We start from the raw sequence: 22,616 nt of genomic DNA, 5'->3' as shown, positions 1-22,616 counted from the left end.
TGCAATTCAGGAAAACTATAAAATAAATTCCAAACTATAAGCACATAGTCAAGAATCCTCTCCAGACGTGCTGTTCTACAAACATCACACACACCATCTTGGTAACCTTATCCAGTGATGATTCACTGTAAATCCCTTAAGATCTGGGACAAGTGTAATGCTCGCTGGGGCCCAGTCCAGAGCTGAGTCAGCAGTGAGTATTCAATAATTGCCTACCAATGTCTTGCTTATTCTCTGTCCCCATCACCTGGTAGGTTTAAATTGGGCCACGTCAATGCTGGCGAACATCCATACAACCTGGATTCTGGTAGGAAAGTGACTTTTTGGCCACTGTCAAAAATTTAGGCCATACGAATTATTTCCTCTGGACGGATCGCACTCATTAGCTATTTTATTCAGCTCATACAATTCATTCTGTCTGAGAAGACACAGTGAGAGCAAGGCACCCCTCCTGTCTCCCATTCTTGAAATTCTCCGGGTCCTGGAATTCTCAGATCCAAAGGCTGAGTTGTCCTAAGACGGCCCAAGCGGACAAACTCCCCCAGCTCCCACTGCACACGCCCCTCTAACCACACCGGCAGGGCTTGGCCTGGCCCTGCTGTGCTCTGTCCCTCAGCATTTCCAGGCCCTTCGTGGCAAATTTGACGTGACGCATCCTTTCGAGGTGTAAGGGCTGGTATTTGGGGGCTAGGCTGATGCACAGCAGATGGTTTTAGTGTTCATAGTCTTCCCATTAATTCGAAATCTGAGAAACCCAACGACTCTCCCGTGTGAGAAGACGCTTAGCACGTGAGAGAAATAACATGCAACATCAGGAAGGAATTCAGTGACCTTGTCTTTGTGCAAAGGCAAACATTTTTGGAGCACTAGGGATTTTGGCTCGGGGTTTGAGTTCTGGACCTACTGCCTAGCAGTCCTGTGTCCTCTCTCTGCCTTAGTTAGCTTTGGTTTTGTTTTGTTTGTTTGTTTAATGTTTTTAGTTTGTTTTTTGAGAGACAGAGCACAAGCAGGGGAGGGGCAGAGAGAGAGGGAGACACAGAATCCGAAGCAGGCTCCAGGCTCCAAGCTGTCAGCACAGAGCCCGACGCGGGGCTGGAACCCACGAACCGTGAGATCATGACCTGAGACGAAGTCGGACGTTCAACCGACTGAGCCGCCCAGGCGCCCCTGGGTTTTTTTTTAAGTTTATTTATTTTTTTGAGAGAGGCAGAGAGTGAGTGGGAGAGGGGCGGAGGGAGAGAGGTTAGACAGAGAATCTCAAGCAGGCTCCAAGCTGTCAGCACAGAGCCCCACGCGGGCCTCAAACCCATGATCCGTGAGACATGACCTGAGCTGAAACCAAGAGTCAGACACTTAACTAACTGAGCCACCCAGGCGCCCCTGCCTTAGCTTTCTTATATGAAAAATCTGGTGAATAATACATTATTACAAGGTGGTAATGAGATGTGAAGAGTTAATAAAAAAGCAGAGCCTGGGACACGACCTCACCCTTGGACGGTCTGTAAGAGGAACTTGGGGGGCACTGGGGTGGCTCAGTCGGTTGAGTGTCCAGCTTCAGCTCAGGTCATGATCTCACGGTTCGTGGGTTCGAGCCCCCTGGTGGGCTCTGTGCTGACAGCTCAGAGCCTGGAGCCCGCTTCGGATTCCGTGTCCCTCTCTCTCTGCTCTTCCCCTGCTCGTGCTCTGTCTCTCTCTGTCTCAAAAATAAATAAACATTAAAGAATAAAAATTAAAAAAAAAAAAAGATGAACTTGGATGTAGAGGTGTGAAAGGCACTTTCCCAGACAACCAAGGCAGAGAGGATACCCTGATCGGAAGAACGTGCCGCCCTGTGTTTGTTTCCTGTTGCTGCTTAAGGACCTACAACAAACTGACTTCCAACAACAGAATTTATTACCTTACGGTTCGTGAGGTCAGAAGTGCAAACGAGGTTTCAGCGGGCTAACGTCAGGGTGGCTGTGCATCTTCTGGAAGCTCTGGGGCAGAATCCGTTTCCTTGCCTTTTCTAGTTTCTAGAGGCAGCCTGCATTCCTCGGCCCGTGGCCCCTCCGTCTTCAAAGCTGGCAATAGAGCATCTTCAGATGTCCTTTTCTAACTCTAACCACCTGCCTCCTTCCTCGAAGGACTCCTACGATTGCCTTGGGCCCTGCTGGATGGCACAGGATCGTCTCCCCATTTTAAGATCATTCACTTTTTTTTTGTCCATCTCAGGTAACATGTCTGTAGGCTTTGGGGACCCGGATGGGAACACATAGGGCGGGGCCCATCCCATCACACACACACACACACACACACACACACACACGACATTATTTCCTGTCGCATGTCAAGGCATTTGGAACAGTTTCTCAGTTTAAAAGAGGAGCTTTCTACCAACGGTGTTGACATTAAATACAGTTACGAACACTTAATAGACACTTAAGAGACGGTGCACAAGTCCTGCCTGAGGAGAGGACCGGAACAGTGTAAAGCTGTGTCTCCATGATCCCATAAAGGCCAACAACGAAAGCAGAGGAAGCCTGTATACGCCCATGAGCTTTTCAGAGTGTCTAGAATATGGGATGTGTTTCAAGATTGAGAGACCACCCTCAAGCGCTTTATTTTATTTTATTTCGTTTCACGGCATCGCATTTGTTAAAGAACAAAAGGCAGGTTGGGTTGTAGAATGACACCCTGTTGGATTTTGGACACAAACAACTTTAGCGTTCCCGTTGTCACCAAAAGATGGCTTGGGAGATGAGGCTTCACCGTGAAGAACAGAGAGCATTGGAAGCTGAGTTAAATCCCTGGCGGAGAAAGACACTCTCCATTGTTTCTTTGTCAGCTGCCCTTACGTTTTTCCTGCTTCTTCCACCTTATCTATCCCTTTAGAAGTAGTGTGCTCCAACATTGCCCCAGTAATGCTGAACAGAAGACTTTTCCAGTAAGAAAGCAGGCCAGCTCACAGCTCAGGACCTTTGCACATGCTGTTCTCTGCCTGCAGCAACCTTTACCCGTTCACCTCTCTACCTCTGCCTCCAACTCCGGCTCTTCTTCTGCTGTTCTACGCACCCTCCCCAGCTCAGGTAGGTGTCCCGGCCCTGTAGGCCTCCCCTGGCCACCTCCACCCCCCCATTTGGGGTAGGGGTCCCTCCTCTGGCTGCCTATCCCACACTCTGCTCACCTCCCTTGCCGGACTCATCACACTATTCTATAATAACACACTTCATTTCCAGGCTAGATGTAACGTGTCTGAGGGCAAAGACTAAACCGATTTCGTCTTTGCATTCCTAGAGCCTGAAACACCCAGTGTTTCTGGCATGAACTGAATCAGGCACAGAAAATGCTTAACGACTGACTTTCAAACAATAAGCGTCAAGAGTATTCTGAGAGGGTGAAAGGCGCTGTTATCAGATAGTACTAAGAGCTATTTTCTCTACATACCGGAGTTCATCTAAGCACATAGCAGCCATAGGGATGCCATCGTCCCCCTTTGTAGGTGGGACACAGAGGCTCAGGGAAGCTAAACGTCTTGCAAAAGCCTTCATCGCTAGCGAGTGCTGGACCAGGGACACACCTGAGTCTGACCAGAGCTGGAGTTCAAGCGCATACACAGAGGTGTGGGTGGTGGCCTGGGGTCAGCGTCTAGCACGGCAGCGGGGACCGAGAGGTGGAATTATCATGCGAGGGCGGGCGACCAGGCGACTGCACCAGTCACCATCCCTGCCTCGCGCAACCCCAGGCGCACGGGGGACAAAGCGGGGACCAGCTGGCTCGAGTGAGAGACAACATCTCGACACCAGCTCGTGCCTCCTGTCCTCACCAGGCTCGAACTCCCCAGAGTCCTCCTGGCTGAAGCTTTCCTTCGCAGAAGGCTTGGATCGCTAAGGTGACTGTCGTGGTTTGCCATGGACGTGGGACTTTATCAGTGCTTGTGAAAGTCCTGAGCGAAGCGGGACAGCTCGGGTATTCTGATCCTCACTAACGATAAGTGTGGCCTTTCCCATGTATGACTCGGGAAGTCTGGAGGGACTCTTTCCTCCTCTCAGAGGCTCTTGGAGAAGATCTCAACTTCTTTTCTTTTCTTTTCATTAAATTAGGGGCACCCGGATGGCTCAGTCGGTTGAGCGTCCGACTTCGGCTCAGGTCATGACCTCGCAGTTCGTGGGTTCGAGCCCCGCCTCGGGCTCTGTGCTGACCTCTTGCTCAGAGCCTGGAGCCTGCTTCGGATCCTGCGTCTCCTTCTCTCTGCCCCTCCCCCGCTCGCGCTTCGTCTCACTCTGTTTCTCAAAAATAAATAAGTGTAAAAAAAAATTTAATTACATTTAAATAACCACATGTGGCTACCATATTAGACAGCACACGGATAGTAAATCTTATTTATTTATTTATTTATTTAGAGAAGGAGAGAGACAGACTCCCAAGCAGGCTCTATGCTCAGGACAGGGCCCCATGAGGGGCTCCATCCCGTGACCCTAGGATCACGACCTGACCCGAAATCAAGAGTCAGATGCTGAATGAACCAAGCCACCCAGGTGTCTCCTAGGAGGTGATTTTTAAACTTGATTTTTAACTAAAATCACCTAAAGGGCTTTCAAAAATCTCAAATGCCCAGGCCACACCCCAGATGGATGAAATCAGAGCATCTGGGAAGGGACACCGGCATCCAGGGTGCCACCAACATGAGAACCTTCAGAAGAGCCCAGGGTTCTCAGAGCATCCAAATGATGGATGATTTGCTTGCATCCAAACCGTCCAGGCAGTGTGTTAATAATACAGACACCTGACACCCCTCCTGCTCACACACATCTTCTAAGTCAAAATCCCTAGGGAAGATCCCAGAATAAAACGTAAAAAAAAAAAAAAAAAAAAAGCTTTCCACGTTAGAGTACATTTAGGTTTACAGAAAAGTTGTGAGGGTAGTACAGAGAGTTCCCATATAGCCCACACCCACACCCAGTTTCCCCTATTATTCACATCTTACAGGAGTATGGAACATTTGTCACAGTTAATGAACCATTAGGGACCCCTTGTTATTAACTAAAGTCAATGCTTTATTCAGATTTCCTTAGTTTTCATCTAATGCCCTCTTTCCACGCAAGGAGACCACTTGGCTGTTTCTTAGATTTCCCTTACTTTTTAAAAAAAAGTTTATTTATTTGCGGGGGGGGGGGGTGGGGGGAAGGGGTAGAGAGAGAGGTGGAGAGAGAGATTCCCAAGCAGCCTCCACACTGTCAGCACAGAGCCCAACGTGGGGCTCAAACTCACAAACCATGAGATCGTGACCTGAGCCGAAATCAAGAGTCCGACGCTTCACTGACTGGACCACCCGGGTCCCCCTGCTGTTAGTCATAATCACGGGGCTGAGTTTGTCAGGTTTCTCTGCTGTCAAGTCACTCTCCTCCCAACCCCTCCCATGCTACACCTTCTGGAAGGAAGTCGCTAAGCACAGCCCACACTTAATGGGGGACCCACACGCCACCTCCTTGAGAGCTGAGGATCTACATGAATCTTCCAGGATGGAATGTATTTTTGATAGGGATCTCAGTGATTCTCATTCATAGTGATGGATGAGGATCCATGTGAGTGATTCTTAGTGATTCTCAGTGATTCTCATTCCAATCCAGTGGTTGGGAATCACTGGGCCAGAGGGGCAGAATCATATGATGTCCTGGGGTTCCGTCCAACTTGGTAACTCTTGGATTCTCTGAGCGTGGATGGCATGCAAATGGGTGGATTTGCTGGACTCCAGGGGAGACTAACTGATAGTCACTTATTTAGTCTAGAAACCAAGTCGCAGATCCTCTAGACACAAAACAGTGAATAAATATAGAATTGTTGATATTACCACCACGGAGTGTTTTGGAATTGGAACCCAGCATGTTGGGAGGAGAAAGAAAGCCATACCGGGGAGGATATACATACAGCGCTTGGGGCCGGAGTCAAACACATTGCGGAGCTAAAGAAAAAGTATCGGAATCAACTGGACAATTGGAGCTGTGGAGGAGCAAAGGATCCTGGGATATAGGAGGCTGTGGGAAGAGGGTCCCGTGGCACACGAGTGATCTCAAGCACTTCAGAGCTACTGTAGCATGAGGAACAACAATAACAAAGATGCCTACAGCCATTAGTACGTTCTAGGCATCAATTGTGCTAATAGCCTATCCATTCTTTAAGACACTGGAGTAGAGTTTCAGTAACTTACCCAAGCTCACTTCGGTAACCTTTACTGAGCGATGGGTTTAGGATTCAAACTCAGGTCTGTGGAAGTGCATTCTTAGAGGCACAGGACATTGCCAAAGGTATGCGGAGGAGGTAAAGGAAGGAGGGAAGCAGCCACGTTCCCACTCAAGGTGGAAGAAGGAAGTCCCCTTATTCGCATCACTGACTTCAGAGACACAATATAGGAGAGGCGGGCCCAAGGCGGAAACCATCAGCCAGAGTGTGGGCACACGAACTGCTGAGTTTGTGGTGTTAGACCTACTTCAGAAACTCATCTGTCACCAGTGGAAGCCATTCTGAATGTCCTGACTCTTCCCTTTCCCCACAGCACCCAGATTCAGAGTCCAGCCTCGGGGCCTTCATGGCCTTCCATTTCCAGAGCCTGAGATACCTTCTCACTTCTTATCCTGCTAAGTCATGTTCCTGCCTTTTTTCAAAAGCTTTCTTAGATTAATGTTTCCACGTGGAGGACGCTCTGTCGTTCCAGGGATCCCGTCATCGTACTTCCTTGTTCTCGGCTTTTGTATTTTCTCACGGGCGCCCTCACCATTGGGCTGCTAGAGTTTGGGGGTAGCCCGCCTCCCTTACTGTCACTCCCTTAGGGCACACTGCCCTTCCCACGGAGTGGGATCTCAGGAATGCGGTTAAGCAACAGCCTGTTTCCTCCAAACCTTAAAAGAGTCACAACGATCATCTCAGACATTGTTATTTTCAGAAAGTTTTCCTAATTTAGTTTAAGAAAAGAAGCGATAAGACGCATCAGATAGGGCAGTTCTCTGGCCCCAGGTTTTCTTTAGCACATTTCAGGGTCATTGCAATATGACAGCTTTGCCTTCTTTTCCTTAAACAGAGGGTGGCTGCCTAGGATCCCGACCTTAGGAGAACAAACACATTGGGCAAATCCATGTACATCAACTGCCTAACAAGGCACAGAACAGAGCCCTTGGCCAAGCAAACTGGACCAGTTTGGGAGCTCAGGTCATTAGTCAAACAGGCAAGAAGCCGTCAGGCTTCTCTTTGTGTTTGCACAGAGGGCAGTGTTTCCTGGGGACAGCTGGGTGGAGGAACCCCTTAGGAAGGGAGCAGCAGACTCCTTGAATGAGTCTCTGTTTTATGATACACCACTGGTTTGGCTGATTTGCAGCTAACCAGTTATCCATCACCATTGTGGTTGGTCTCTGAGTGAGCCCTATAAAAAGTACATTGTTCCTTCAGCGTGGCTGACCAGTGACTTTCCCGCCCCGGGAAGTTAGAGAGAGAGAGACAAAGTGAGTGAGCATGAGCAGAGGAGGGGCAGAGAGAGAGGGAGACAGAGGATCCAAAGTAGGCTCTGTGCTGAGAGCAGTGAGCCCGACTCGGGGCTCAAACCAACGAACCATGAGATCACGACCCAAGCCAAAGTCAGATGCTCAACTGACTGAGCCACCCAGATTCCCCCGGAACAGACTTTCTTAAAGCATGGCCTGATCTTCTAGAGCCACTATCATCAGAATCACTTGGGCAATTTGTCAGAATGTACACTCCCGGGGCTCCCCCGACTCAGATTTCCTGGTGTGGGGCCTGAAATGTGCATTGAGTCGAGAGCCACCCAGAAGCCCTGGGGGAGGTGGGGGGAAGGGGTGGGAGGAGATAATTGGGACTGAGCTCTCAAAAGTGCAGGAAAATAATGAGGATCCGTTTGTCATCACCATCGCTATCACCTCGCATTGGATTACAGGTCCCAGACATACGTCCTCAGACGGCAGCGTGGACAGTAGGCGCACAGACTGGAGAAGGTAACCTCTGGGCAAGACTGGAGACCTGTGTTCTATTTTAGGTGCGGCCACTGATTGCCCGTGTGGCTTCTAGCCTTGGCTTCGTCCCCCCATAACTATAAGGATGTGGACCTATATATTTTAACGACCGTTTCTACCTCAACTAGCCTGACTTCTTCAATTCTAAAACAGAAATATAAACTCTCCTGATGGCACCCATGGGGTAATAGGCCAGAGAGGTCGACCGTTTTCACAAAAGGACGATGTGACTCAGATATGGCGGGTGAAATTCTGCCCCAGGAGCCAGAGGCTTATCATCAGTGGGCGGTCCACGTGACTTGTACCTCTGTTTCCTCATTTGCAAAATGACAGTGACTCCGGCTCAGCCATCTCACGGGGCTCCTGAGCTGAGAGCTCTTCTAGAAAGAAATACGCTCCTCCGGTATTTCGAAAACTATAAAGTAGCAATCAAGGGGCACAGCGTCCACTGTCACCTAAATTAGGATTGATTCAGGTGAGTATCAGGCGACTGGAAGTGCTCGGAGGGTCACTGTCCATTGAGCACTGGGAACTCGGGGGTCCACTAGAAGATCCTGAGGCTTGATGTGAGAAGACCTAGAAGGAGGAAAGTGGTGGTGCTCAGGGAGGGCAGGCTCTGTGCCAAGGTGGCCCCGGAGCGTACCCAACACCGTTTTTAGCATCAGACATACTTTAGCTCCTAGAAAAGAAAGCCAACCGGAAGCACCCTGTGAGATATCTTTGGATGCTTCAAGAATTCCAAGAGTTGCAACTTGGAATTCGAGGCATCCACTTCCTCTTCTAACAAAATTGAGACCCTATAGGGTAATCTCATGCCGCCGAGCTCCCACTGCTTCTTTAAAGGCTGGCTGGAATTTGAGATTGTCGGAACAGGCCAGGACTCTTGTTCTCTGTGATGAAAGGCATCATGAAATAGGGGCCAACCCCCGGGCTTTGAAACGCGGTTGGCTTCAAAGACCAGCTGTGTAACTCATCTCAAGTCTTTGGGCAAACCATCCAGCAGCCCAGCTCCTCAGTTTCCTCATCTGAAAAACAGGGATGACGTGCCATCACTCCATCGGGGTTGTCGTGAGGAACGGCAGACGCTGGCGACTTTCGGTCTTCTGGCCCTCGGCCTCGCTCTGTTCCCCCCCCCCCCCCCCGCCTCTTCCCGCAGCCCACGCTGCCTAAAGGCGGCACATCCTGGCAGTGTCGAACACAAGCAAAAGCAAGCTTTGGGACACTACTTGGAATATACATAAATTGGAGTTTGGGTTTGTTTTTTTTTATTTTTTAAGTTTGTTTATTTTCAGAAAGAGAGTGCGTGGGCAGGGGAGGGGCGGAGAGAGAGGGAGAGAGAATCCCAAGCAGGCTCCGCTCTGTCAGCAAAGAGCCCGATGTGGGGCTCGAACCCACAAACTGTGAGATCATGACCTGAGCCGAAATCAAGAGTCAGACGCTTAACCGATGACGGAGCCACCCAGGCGCCTCTCCCCGCTGCAAGCCTACATTTTTCCCAGAATTCACACAACCATAATGTCAGATAACATCTGCTTTTTTGCTGTATATATAACAGTAAGTGGGATTTTCCGCTTGTGACCTTAAGGCATAGCACGGTCCGACAGCGTCTCCGAAGTCAAATGTCCACTGCAATAGTTTTGAAGATATAATTATTTGTATTTAACTTGCATATTGTATGCAAACCTTGTATTTTAAGTCTTTGAATACGGTTAATTCGCATCCATCAGATTTGGCAACTCTCATTTATGCAGAATATCAGACAAGCCCAGTATCTAATTATATATTGGTGTGGTCGGATGTGTGCACTTACTGGATTTTCTTATTTCACAGCAAGAATATATGATTTAGGTGACTTCTTTCGGGGAAGGAACCCGCCAAATCTGTATGCACCGTGTTACCTTAGTTTTAAAATTGCCAATAGAACAATTGAAACCATGTTCGTCTTCCTGAATCCATGATGAGAACTTTATCCAAAAGCCCGCCGTGGATATTAGTAACACGGGCACTCCACCGACCTGAAGGAACTGTAGGCGTTTCACACGCATATTTGTCGATGGAGTGCTTTTTTGGTAGAGAGGGACAGAAACCTCTGGCTTCTTCGGAGAACGCCTCCTCCCAAAGTAGTCAAAATACCACTCCAGAAAACCTTGACTTTATAAGGGAAGGCAGCTTCTGAGTCACAGAAAGTCTCTTCCTGCTTCCTTCTCACGGGCTGGCCCGGAAGGAGGCTCTGCTAAAAATGTCTCGGGCAACTGTTGATTTGGGAATTTCTGTCCTCTTTTCTAGTAACAGAATGTGTACATGGTACAAAGTTCTGCAGGTCCCCATACCTTGCTCATGCCTTTGAAAGCCTTCTTCTGGGAGAGGGGCATATGGAAGGGAGACTTCTCAGACTTTGAGAAGGAAATCTTTCTGTCCGTCAGAACTCTGTATGGGTGTGGCATGTGGGGCAAAGCATTGCAGTATTTTATTTTTTCCCAGACGACACACAGATGGAAAACGTGTCTGGGTAAAGGATACTTCTGGATGAGGAGAAACAAACATCCCAGTAAAAGAAAGCATTAAGGGTTTGGGAAGCGATTCTCTGTATTGTAGTAGGACTTTATTCTATTTAGTTAGGTTTTTGTTCCCCCACACCGAAGAGTACTCAAGGCAACTCGATAAGTAGGATTTTGATTGTTGAATCAAAAAGTATAATCCTAAGCAGTAGGAGTGGGTGAAGTCAGAATACAGTGTTGTTTCCGTAAGATTAAAATAGATTTTTTTTGATGCTCTGTTGGCCTCCTTTTCTCTCATCTCCCACAAAACTTCACTGACTGAAGTGTTAATACTCCATCTCAAACACGCACACACACACACACACACACTCCACTGTGGAAGAAATGAATATTTCTACATTCTGGTATGTTTGGGGCATCGGCGGGGCCTAAACCTATGTTGTAAACTAAGGAGTCACTCCGCCCCAGCGTGCTTTTGGAAGGAAGAAAACATACCCAGGATGGCACATCGTCTTTTGTGCATCAGAGACTTTCAGAGGTTTGGGCTTCGTCTGTCAAGGATCATCTGTGGGGGGAGGGGTTACTCCTACTCAGATTTTTCAGGTCTCGGGGATGATGGATTTCTCCAGGAAGCCTTCCCTGAACACCTCACACCCTCCTAACTAGATCTTGTTGGATACTGTAATAGCACCCGACCTTCCCCTGGTAGTACTTCTCGGTGTTTGTAGCAGTGACGATTGTGTACGATTGTTTCATTCCTATCCACCTTTCTCCCGGGGCCAGGGCAGGGACTCTGACTGTTCACCATCATGTCTCCAGCATCGATTACCATGCCTGGGCTCAAGCAGGTGCTCAGTAAACGCTTCTCGTGTGGGTGTTGGTAAATTATAAACTCCACCTGGGCTTTTACGATGAGCGAATGCTTCCGATCCTTCAGAAAATATACATGTTTTGAAAAATAAGCTGATGACAGACCCGAGCTGCCACTGAGCTGACAACTGGAAAGAACGGTAACGTGGGTGAGTTTTCACAGACAGATCATTGTTGCTAATATTCAGGCAATCCACAAATCTCTCAGGTTCAGTGTTCAGACGTCAGCTAGGATGTTTAAGAAAACTCTTCACTCTTATGTAGCTGGAGAGGGCAGACATTTTTCCTACCCTTACTTGTCCTACAGTTTAAAATGTCAGCTGTCTGAATGGGTGGGTGTCCCTCCAAGTGTGCGGAATAATGGACGGTGTATTTGTTTTTCATCTTGCTCACTGGAGGAAACAAGTCCAGCTAAGGACAAAAATACAAACACAAAATGAGCAAACTTTACGTGGAGTGTTTTGTAGAGGGCGTCGGTGGGATGGCACCATACGATTTTGTTTCAATTTTGTCAAGGCAGCGCATTAAAATTTAAGTTAGGATCCGAGTGTTTGGGTAAACAGAATAAACGCAGAACGAGTGGGAGACGCATTTCCTTATGTTCCATCTGCTAAAGGTTTTAGTTCCAAATCTCATTATCTGACTAACTCCTTCCTCTCTAGACCATTTGGATTTGATTTTTTTTTTTTTCCTGATGGGTTTGCCAGATGCAGAAGGAAGCAGCAATGCTAACCGCTTGAAGAGTTGTTTGTGGTTCTTTTTGATTTTGTTTTTGACGTTTGTAAAATTAGGACCATACTGCAAACGGGAGCCACAGCATGTCCCGGCTTTGGCCATTTGTGAAGTATCTTTCTTCTTGTTCTTGCTGCATTTTACCTTAGAAAACGGCCAGTGGGGCACCTGGGTGGCTCAGTCAGTGAAGCGTCCGGCTTAGGCTCAGGTCATGATCTCGCAGTTCGTGGGTTCGAGCCCCGCGTCGGGCCCTGTGCTGACAGCTCAGGGCATGGAGCTCGCCACTCGTGCTCTGTCTTTCTTTCTCTCAAAAGTAAACGTTAAAAAAAAATTTTTAATTGAAAACAGCCAAGAATGGGTGTTCGGGGTGGGGGGGGGGACGGGGGCTCCCTGATGTGGAGCTGACATAGAGATCTGGAGCTTTTCCAATAGCGTATTTCAGCCAGATTTATAGTTTCTAGAGAACTGAAGTATCTGGTGCCCAATGGAACCACCTGATAATTATCCATTTCTAATGAAATGAAACACAGTCATCAATTGCTAATAACTAAGTGGGAAGACTTTAAATTCAGCCGGTTTTCAGGCAGCAGGAAAACAGGAGATGGACTGCTATTATTTTTAACGGTGACTGATGTCACAAAAGGAGTTTGAGAAACAGAACACTTAGGAAAACAATCAATCCCTATTTATTCTTTTAGGTCATTAACATTTTGTTTGATGTTTATTTATTTTTGAGACAGAGAGAGATAGAGTGCGCGCGGGGGAGGGGCAGAGAGAGAGGGAGACACAGAATCCGAAGCGGGCTTCCAGGCTCTGAACCATCAGCCCAGAGCCCGACGCAGGGCTCGAACTCATGAACCGTGAGATCATGACCTGAGCCAAAGTCGGACGCCCAACCGACTGAGCCACCCAGGGCCCTTAGGCCATTAACATTTAATGCCATATTTGACATGGGTGGGTTTCGATCTACTATTTTATGACTTCTTTCTGTTTCTTTCCTCTGTTTTTTTTGTTGTTGTTGTTGTTGTCCTATTTCTTCTCTCCTGCCTTCTTTCGTATCATTTGATTTTTTTTCCTAAATGTCAGTTTAATTTATCTATTTTGCTTGAACTATATCTTTTTGCATTATGTTGAAGCAGTTGCTTCAGGGTTTACAATGTACATCCCTAAACACTCACAAGCCACTTAGAGTTAATCCTGTCCCACTTCATGGGAAATGTTGAAACCTTACAAGTGTCTAGGCACATTTACCTCCGCAGCCTGTTACAATGTACATACGATGCACACAGGGGTATAATTTCTGCTTTATAGTCTCTGCATTATTTCTATGTTAGCATATGTGCTGTCAAAGTGAACATCCTATGTATCTTTCGATCTATTTCTTTTTTTTTTTTTTGATCTATTTCTGATCTATCCGCCCCAAATCCATTTTAACCGAGAGCCTCAGAGGCAATTTTGTAGCATTCTAGGTATTGCAGGTGGCAGGTACAAAGATTGTGTGTGTGTGAGTGGGTATGTGTTTGTGGTACGTATGTGTGTGTGAGTGTGTTTGTGGTGTGCGTGTGTATGTGCATGTGTGTACAAGTGTTTTGGTGCGTGTGCGTGAGGGCTGAGCTATTAAAAAGTGCCACTGCAGAATACTAAAGCAGATCGAACCCGTACGGACTTTGTGGTTGTTTATTTTATTTTATTTTTTAACGTCTATTTCTTTTGAGAGAGACAGACAGCACGAGCAGGGGCAGGGCAAAGAGAGAGGGAGAGAGAGAGTCTCAAGCAGGCTTTGCTCTGTCAGCGCAGAGTCCGATGGGATGTGGGGCTCGATTCCATGACCCTGACATCATGACCTGAGTGGAAACCAAGAGCTGGGCACTTAACCGACTGAACGACCCAGGTGCCCCTTCTGTTTGCTTTATTCTAATAGCTAAATTTGTAAGTCCTTAGTTTTTCCAAAAATCAATTTTAACTTCTAAGTTTCTTTCTTCCACTTGCATCTTGCTGGGACCTTCCTCTCCATTCTCCGCACCCCCACCCCCTTTGCTCCCCATGACCCATTGAGTCAGAATTTCCTTATCTGGATAATTCCTGGCACTGCTTTGGAGACAGAGTCCATGAAGAGTGACCCTTGAGATTCCCGCCTGGATCTACCAGATTCTCACTCCCGGGGAACCTCCAGGCGGTCACCCTCTGAGCAGGTTCAAGGGAAACAGGAAGTGAAATGTCTTAATGGGGAGAGACAAGGCAGCCCCAGAGGCGGGGGGAGGAGGGGGGAATTGTGAAATCCTTTCAGAGTTCACAACAAAAAGAACACTTTCTTATTAGAAATTGTGTCTTCCTCCCGCTTTCTAAAGAAAAATCGATGGGGGCACCTGGGTAGCTCAGTCAGTTAAGTGTCCGACTTCAGCTCAGGTCACGATCCCACAGTTCATGGGTTCAAGCCCCACATTGGGCTCTGTGCTGACATCTCGGAGCCTGGAGCCTGCTTCGGATTCTTGTGTCTCCCTCTCTCTGCCCCTCCCCTACTCGTGCTCTGTCTCTCTCTGTCTCTCAAAAAATAAATAAATGTTTTTAAAAATTTAATAAATAAAAATTAAAAAAATAGAAAAAATCGATGGTTTCATCCTGGCTCATCAAATTACCAAGTACTCACGGATCTCAGGCAGTGTGCTCTGTAAGCCGGATCTGGGCACCTTGCTGGGCTTAACCTCCCACTCCCTCTGCCCCCCAAAAGCCTCCCTAACAGGGGCTAGTCTCTCTCCAGGTACAAAGTGCTTCACCTGGAAGAACCTCAAATGGCCCCTATTGATTTGCAGACATTTCAATAAAACCTGTATTCATTTTTGCAACTGAACCAAAGTCATCTGACAGCCTAGATTTTGTCAGGCTGCACGTAAGCAATTACATTTGCACATACATGCGTAATCACTGGTATGTTTTGCATATTACCATAAACTGGGACCTTCTGAGCTACAGATTTTTGTTAAACTTTACAAGGGGGACGAAACCAGGCCTCAAGATGAACTGGAAATACAGCCTGACTAAAGTGATATTTCATTTGACTTGAATCTTTGCTGAAGAAATAGACTCTCAAGGCCCCTATTTAAGAAACCCTCCGCAAATAGAAAGATATTCCTGGCATTTCCCCCAAACTAGAAGCCCCAAGAATTTGCCCTTTGAACCTGACGCTTGCTTTATGCTTTATGTGTTAAAAGTGAACTGAAAACTAACCCCCATCCAACCAATACATAGCATGCAACTTATTAGATGTTGGTGGTCTGTTTTCAAAATGAATTCCTCTAGTAGCCAGATACATCAGCTAAAGGTAATTAAGTAATAAAAATGTTTTTGTGAATTCCACCTGACCATTGACCTTGGCATTCACAGCTCACTTAAGACTCTGTTTGGTAAAACGAATCTCTCTCCTTCTAATTAGGAAGCATTTGGGGGAAGCTGACCAATGCTCTAATGTTGTAGGGTCAAAAAATATGAGGAATGTTGCTCCCCTTTGAAATAATGTTCTCAGTCAGTGTCATGAACAGGGTAACTTTCTGGGACAGACAGCAAAGGGTTAGAGTTGTCTAGGGCTCAGTCTCTGGAGTTAGCTGAGCTCATTGCAAACCCCAGATCAGCGGAACGCCTGGGTGGCTCAGTCAGTTAAGCATCTGACTTTGGCTCACTTCACAGGTTCAAGCCCCGCGTCGGGCTCTGTGCTGACAGCTCAGAGCCTGGAGCCTGCTTCGGACTCTGTATCTCCCTGTCTCTGCTTCTCCCCTGCTCGCACTCTCTCTCTCTTTCAAAAATAAATAAAACATTAAAGAAATTAAATTAAAAAAAAATTAGATCAGTTATCTGCTGGCTTTGTTAACCCAGGCAATTCACCTCTCAAAATTGCATCTTTAAAATGGGGAAAATAAGGTTATTTTGCAATTAAATGAGATAATGCGAATTGCTTGGTGCAATGTGTAGCATGCAATTAGTATTCAGTGCATTTAACTATTATTACGGATTGCGTTAGTATCACATTACATTACCAACTGAAGTGAAAGTAAAACCATGTTTTGAGTCATCAGTTTAAAAAAAGAGACAGCTATCAAGCAAGAGCGAAAAACCATGCCTCTACATTTCCTAAATCTTTGAACACTGGGTATGGAAGGTCTGTGAAGAAGATCGCTAAAGTTCATAAAGAGGGAGGAGACTGTGAAAGGACATGGAGAGAGTGAAGGCAGCCTTCGGGGACCCAACCTGGGGGTTCCAGGCTCCGCGAACCCGGGGCCAGGTCTGCTTGTCCCTTGGATTGTAAACTGCGTGAGAGTAGGCCTTTCCTACCCCCCCCCCCCCCCCCCCCCCAGTTTTCTTCATCACTCCAGGACCTAAAACAGTAGCTGGCACCTGGTGGGCTTTCAGTAAATATTCTAGAATAAAAGCAAGGCCACACACTAAGAGGTACTAAAATGTTAAGGTAGTCGGAGCCTCGGTAAGTTTGGCAACCAACAGCTGTTGAAGCACATCACTGTCCTTGGATGTGTCTTCTCCCCTTTGATTTGGGGAGTGTTTATTGTGGTATTAACACACAGTACTAACGAGAATACCAATACTGGGGTACTACTCCACAGGAGAAACAAGCATAAGTCAGTGACTTTAATTTGGAATCGGTATTGATGACAGAAGCTTCATCTGGCTCCTGTTCATTAGCTTCTCCAATTAACTGTGGCTGAGATCTGAGATCTCTCTCAAGCTTGAGGCCAGGGCCAAATGGCCCAGCCACAGAATCTTACGTCCTTTCCACATTAACACTCTATCACGGATTATTATTAGGTATTATTATACATTAACGATGCTAATCATATACTTATTATAGATAATAGATAATTAATATATTAATTCGTGATATTATTAGTATGCTAGAGTAAAGACAGGAAGGCAATATTGAGTCTTAAAGGGATTGATGGGGTTGAGGTCAACGTATTGGTTCATTTTGAGAGTCACGCAAAATGGAGAAACATAGTATATTATTCACATTTAAATATCTGTTCCATTGTACTGGATTTAATTCAAGCTTTTTGGCTCTCAAATTCTGTAATTCTATAGCTAAAATTCACTTCTTCAATGACTTGGAAACGACTAACATGTCTGTAAAAATCTTAAATAGCAATTGGGTGATATTGTATTTAAAATATTTAAAAATATCTCTAAGGACTGAGACTATAATTTTACTTTGTTTTTACCTTTTTTTTAATTTGAGAGAGAGAGAGCGTGAGTGGGGTAGAGGGGCAGAAGGAGAGAGAGCTCAAGCACACTCAGTGCAGAGCCTGACATAGGGCTCGATCCCAGAACTCTGGGATGATGACTTGAACTGAAATCAAGAGTCCGACGCTCAACTGACTGAGCCACCCGGGCACTCTGAGACTGTAATTTTAAATTAACGGAGGGGCGCCTGGGTGGCTCAGTCGGCTGGGCGACCGACTTCGGCTCAGGTCATGATCTCGCGGTCCGTGAGTTCGAGCCCCGCATCGGGCTCTGTGCTGACAGCTCAGAGCCTGGAGCCTGTTTCAGATTCTGTGTCTTCCTCTCTCTCTGACATTCCCCCATTCATGCTCTGTCTCTCTCTGTCTCTAAAATGAATAAACGTTAAAAATTTTTTTTTAATTTTAAATTAATGGAATTATATTCTATTGCCGTTTCAAAATATGTGTTCATAATTAAGAAGCTATGATGGAAAGAAAATTTGGAACAGAATCCCCGAAAATGTTTCATAAAATACGGCAAGATGCAACCGTCCAGGTACTAGGGTAGAGTTGGGGTTTAAATGTTAAATAATTATTTCTTTTATTAAACATTGTTAGAACCTCTTAGAGGCTTAAGCCAATAGCAACGTTTGTGGGAGATGTTTACATTGTTTGGGATGCTTACCTCTGGTTGAGGACACTTTGCCTGTGCCCCCCAGATCCTTTTGGATAAATCACAAAATGTACCCGCACGTATCCCAAAGCAGAAAATGTATTCCCTGCATCTTCGGCACCTAATGAATGAGTACTTTTGTGGGCTGAGTTATTGAAAAGCTAGAAGCCCCTACTCTTCCTGTCACATAAATAGACGAAGCTGAGAAAACATAATGGCAATACGTTTGTCGGAACTCTACAAATCTGCACGATCCTGTTTCCCTGTGGACACTGGGAGAGCTTCTGTCACGTCTTCTGGGACCTGTCAGCCCTCTGTAAGCAGTAGGAGACAGAAAAGGTCCCGTTCGGTGGGGACCCAACCACCAAGGAAAGAAGAAATGACACGCGGTCATCGGTCACGCACACTCCGTTGTGCTGCATAGACCACCGGGTCGCCCTGCTGCCGGGGAGCTCGGGACGCCCAGGGAGGCCGGGGAGCACCCTGTGAGGGCCAGGGTGTCAAAGTGAGTCTTCTCTCCCGCCGGCAGAGGCTAACGTGTTCTACCCCGAGAGACAGCGTCTCCATAAAAACAGACACCAGGAGCCATCGTCATGCTGTTGGCCCTCTTAGCAATACCGCCCCTCAGAGTAGGAACCATGCGTCTGACACTACGGGACATCTTCTTCATGAATTACCTGTCCACTCACACAAGAATATAAAGTACATCCTGTTGTTACCACCTTTTTCAGAAAGCCAGACAGAAAGCCAAAGCTCAGAAAAACTAAATAACGGCCCCGTGCTCACCTAACTAACGTGTGTGGGGCCAGAAGTTGATTCCAGAGTCCTCTAGCTCCTACTGGCCTGCCTGCACTCTTCTAGGCAACGAGACTCATATCCCCTTCATCTCTGTGGCCTAAATCTTTCTTCTCTCCTGCCACTGCAGAGATAGTGCCTTGTCCAAAAGTCAGTAAATACAGTGGGGCGCCTGGGTGGCTCAGCCGGTTAAGCATCTGACTTCTGGCTCAGGTCACCATCTTGCAGCCCATGAGTTCCAGCCCCGCGTCGGGCTCTGTGCTGACGGCTCGGAGCCTGGAGCCAGCTTCGGATTCTGTGCCTCCCTCTTTCTCTGCCCCTTCCCCCACAATCTCTCTCTCAAAAATAAATAAACAATTTTTTTCAAAAAGTCAATAAATCTTGTTGGAATGAAAGTGCAGAAGTGAATCGGTCTTCAGGTTGGACCAGGCCTGGACCGGGACAGACTGGCTTATCCTGGCTCCCTCACTGAGGAATATTAATGTGGCAGGGTGAACTACTTGGGGACAGAATTAAAATGGAAAAAGTTGTCTCCATATCCCATACACCTTCAGAGTTATAAACCAAGTGAGAATCCAACTGTGGTTGATTTTCAGGGTGACCTGGAAAACCCTTCTCCTTTACCCAGTTTAATAAGCCAACTGAGCATTCACCTGGCCAGCCCACTGTCTACACCCAGAATCCTAAGGTAACAGTGGACAAAGACTTTAACAGAAGGGACCCTTGAAAGCGGTCGGTGGGGGGAAGCGTGGCTCCCACAGACAGAAGGTCCAGTCCCGTGAGGATCTGACAGCTGACGATCTCCGCGAGCAGACGTGAGCACACTGTGCTTCCCTGTCCTGATCTAGGCCCACACTAAGTACACTATCCCCTGCGACCTCTGTTTACTGAAGGAATAAGTAGGATGACAAGAGGCAGAGAGAAAGAACAAGTTCAGAACTGATGGGTGTCAAAACATGGGCATTGGTGAGAAGCATCAACACCATGTCGTTCTATGCTTAGGAACGTGGTCCACTGTCCAAAACACTGAAAAGCCAAGCACCGGCCAAACTCTAGCGTCTTTAGCTGCTACTAAGTCACTTCTACTGAGCTACGCCGGTGTGGAGGAGGGAGGGAGGGAGGCAGGAGCTGTGATGAAGGGGAGGAAAAATGGGGTCAACGAGTTTCCAGGCTCCACAGCGCAGAGGACTCTGGCAGCCCCATCTCCTAAGGAAGCCAGGCCTTGTGATTCGTCGCGGACCAGATGCCTGCGGGCTTCAAAGACAGAAATTCACTACAACATTCCAGCGCTCTGAAAGGTTGACAGTCTAGCTAAATAATTGTCAAGAACCCTTACAACGTAGGCTACTCGTGTTAGGATGATACTAAACTCTGGTGAGTGTAGGTGGCAATAACCCTAATAAAAACATGAGAAAGAGAATACGAGGTCTCAAGCTGAGGCTAATCTCTCCCCGTCTCTGTGTCTCTGCGTCTCTCTCTCCCTCTCTCTCTGCCTTTCTCTTATTGACGATGACACCATCGCTTTTCTGAACACGTCTACAATCCCTGAGAGGTGGGGAAGGACGGCCTGGATGGATGGGACTGTTTTGATCTTTCTATCAAAAATCAGGACAAAACTCCAACCTCATTCAATCAGGAAGAGTTAAGGGTGTTTGACCTTATAATTTGCCAGCCATCGAGTCCTGACTGCACAATCCAATGTCAGGCGAGTCCATTCAGAAACAACAGCAAAGGCCATTTCCAGCGTCTGCGTCCCTGTCCCCCTCTGTGTCCTGTGTGTACCCCCTGTGTCCTCACGGGCGTACAAAGCCCCTGTAAGACTTTGGAGAAGACCCACAAGCATGGGATGATAGAAGATACACTCCCTACGTTGAAGGAGCTTCCCGCCTAATCATGAAGATTGACAGACACTGAAGGAGCACAGCACGGTTGCTTCAGAAAACGGCCAGACGGAACCCAAAGACTCTCGAGACTTCTTTCCGCTTGGATTCTTATTTTATCTTTTCTTTTGTTCGCTGCTTCCAATCTCCTCTCCCTTCTGGTCAGGTTGGAAATTGAAGAGCTCAGTTGTAGGCCCAGAAAGAGTTCGAGGTGGTAAGTGGAAAATGGGCAAAAATGAAAAATGGTGCAGGGACAGTGTCGACCTAAGTCAGAGCGCGAGGTAGAAATCTGAATGTCACCTGGGAAGAGGTGATGGTCGAAGCCTCAGGGCATCTTTGAAGAACTGAGGGCAGAGGGCACTGAGGACAGCGCTAAGCAGGCAGGTCACACATCAGGCATAACCGGAGGGAAGGCGCAGGGGAGGAGAGAACTCGAAAGCTAGTGTCTTGTTCACTACTGTTCCTAGAACCTGGCTGAGTCCGTGCCATGAAGTTGGGACTCATAATGTTTTACTTAATTCAGGAAAACTATTGAGATCCAGACTTAAGCTCAAAGCCTCCATTCAAAGACTGGAAAATAATGCCTTCTTTTCAAGCAACTTGCTTCCTGATCAGTAATGTGTCTCGCGCCATCTAAAGTCACGTATAGTTGTGGAGCGGTGAACTACCTCGGTCAGACCAGGGTAGTTCATTTCCAAGCCCATATGGATGTATCTGAAGTGTCCGTTTTTAAAAAGAGAGATACTTTTTGGAGACTCAAAATATGAAAATTGGTCTCCTCACTCCTCAAAAGTGCAGAGAAAGTTCTAAGTTTGGAAGGGTTGCAATGGCGGGGGGTGGGGGGGAGAGGTTGCAAGTCAGGGAAGGCTCCAAGTGTTTCATTTTGCTTCATATGAAAAGTGGGGGTTGGATGGTCAAAGTGGAGGAAGCAGGTCCTTCCAGAGGGGCAGTTTGGATGACAGCACGGGAACAGGGTGCGGGGAGGTAGAATATAAGGAAGTCAGCTGAAGCAAAGGGTAAGACGAGACACCATCAAAGCGGAAGGGGACTCTGTTGACAGAGGGGCACATTAGGAGCCGGGAGACCTGTGTTCCAAGCCCAGCTTTACCATGTCCTGGTACATAGCCTCGGGCAAGTTACTCAAGATCCTTAATCTGTAAAGTGAGGATAACACTGAATATTAAGATAATGTGAGGCTCCAATAAGATGGCATGTGCATGAAGCATTTTCTAGTGCAAGTGACCCCCTGGCAAATGGTAGCAATGGGTTCATCATTGGGTTGCAAGACGAATGGCTTTTTTTTTTTTTTGAAGGAATTGGCCAATGCTTTATCCTTCATCATCGCGTCTTATGAACCTATGCTATATTCAAAACAGGAAAAGAAGATAGTACATTCTATTCTGAGGTGAGGTCTAGACTGGGATCTGAGCGGGGGGAAAAGGCAAAATCAAGGGATGAGATCCTAGGGCATGATACAGCACCAAGGGAAGGCAAGAGAGGGACATTTTCCAATTTGATTCAATGTCTGCTTTGTAAATAGCACCACAAAGAGGTAGATGGGCCCAGGTGGGAGACATGATGTCATAGGAAGAGGGAACTGGGGGCAGGCGAGGGAAGCAAGCTGGGGAAAAGAGTGGAGAATCGGTTAGGCAAGGCATTTTAGATGCTTCCAGAGAGTGTCCCAGTGACAATAGGATATGCAATATTCTAGGTTGTGCTTTGGTGTATGCAAAGGTTTCAGATTGGCCCTCTATTAAAAAAAAAAGGGTGGGGGGCACCTGGGTGGCTCAGTCGGTTGGGCGTCTGACTTCGGCTCAGGTCACGATCCCGCGGTTCGTGGGTTCGAGCCACACATCAGGCTCTGTGCTGACAGCTCGAAGCCTGGAGCCTGCTTCGGATTCTGCATCTCCCTCTCTTTCTCTGTGCCTCCCCCGCTTGCGCTCTGTCTCTCT

Source organism: Acinonyx jubatus, chromosome D2 (assembly GCF_027475565.1).
Source record: "Acinonyx jubatus isolate Ajub_Pintada_27869175 chromosome D2, VMU_Ajub_asm_v1.0, whole genome shotgun sequence".
Lineage (NCBI taxonomy): Eukaryota > Metazoa > Chordata > Mammalia > Carnivora > Felidae > Acinonyx > Acinonyx jubatus.
Note: the sequence above shows the minus strand (reverse complement) of the source record.